Source organism: Micropterus dolomieu, linkage group LG13 (assembly GCF_021292245.1).
Source record: "Micropterus dolomieu isolate WLL.071019.BEF.003 ecotype Adirondacks linkage group LG13, ASM2129224v1, whole genome shotgun sequence".
In the NCBI taxonomy this organism is placed as follows: Eukaryota; Metazoa; Chordata; class Actinopteri; order Centrarchiformes; family Centrarchidae; genus Micropterus; species Micropterus dolomieu.
The window spans coordinates 16,475,208-16,476,522 of record NC_060162.1 but is presented as its reverse complement, the minus strand read 5'-3'; positions in this window follow the sequence as shown (position 1 = coordinate 16,476,522).

The window sequence follows — 1,315 nt, the reverse complement described above, 5'->3', positions numbered from 1 at the left end:
TCTACAGTGTGTTGTCGTATGCCATTTTGTAGCATGTACATTGCTGTTGAACTCCAGCATTCAGCTTTAGGATTTGTCAAGAAGCCAATGCTACATGCCATTATTAGCGACATTTAAACAATCAGTTCCACCTTTTTTGCTGATATGTTGTTTTGTAAGACATTGGGTAAATGTCAAACATCTGCATCTCATTAATGGGAGACCGTAGAGGACTACTCCCTAAAAGCAAATCCACCATCATCCAACATGGGTTAAAAAAACAGTCCTGAAATATCACAATATTTTTAAAAAGCAGGGATCTTACCACAATTGTCAGTACAGGGTTTTCTTTTTTCCCCCAGACAGGGTGGATATTGATTATTGTGCAGACTACCAAAAGTTTCTGTGAATCATTTTCATATTTTGACAGCCTTTTTGCATATGGGTTTAATGTGGAAACATATATAAATATAATATTTTAGAGTGTAACATTTGTTATTGATTTCTATGTGTTGTCCTAGAGCCACAGTAGTTTTGGTGATCTGAATTGTGTTTTCCTGCAGGTGTGACATGCAGTGTGAGGTCATATAAAACCCTTTTCAAAGCAAGATATGTTGGCGAAATTATAGTCTGACTTTGTTTGCGTGAAGAATGAATCAGTCAGCCAAAGTTCCTTTGCAGAGCCAGTGTTTTTAAGAGTTTACCAAGAATATCTAACACTCTTATTAGGCTAGATATCATGCAGCAGGGATGGAGGTCGGCAGAGTAACTGTACCAGACAGAATGAAAGAGCATCAGTTCCTGCACACCGAAGAAATCAAATCCTACCTCTTGACATCAGCAAGCTCACCCGATTGCAGAATATTTCTGGAGGCCGTTAGATCAAATTAATTAAGTGAAATGTGTTTATCTGTTTGTTTTTTTTTTTTAAAGCTGATTCGTTTAAATATATATTCAGTTTTTAAATATTTTAAATTAATTTCTCCTCTGGAATGAGGAAGACGTTTCTTAATTTTTATGGTCTAGTTTATTTTGATGGGATGGTTTCTGAGCTATAGATTTACAGATAATTGTGGGATTCTTGCCTGATTGACACGTCGATCTAAACCGGTGTGTGGGCTCGTGCATATCCTGTAATTATCCAGAGCTTGACGTGATGTGAGTTTTTGTGAGCATTTTGTTTCAACTGCATCAGCTCCTCTGCTGTTTGCACATATTAAAGAAAAATATCTGTTTCTCTCCATTTTTTTTTTCACAATTGTTTTTTTTGTTGGGTTATATAGCCTTAAACGATTATGTCAAAATAAAAGACTAACCTATAAATACAACCCTAAAT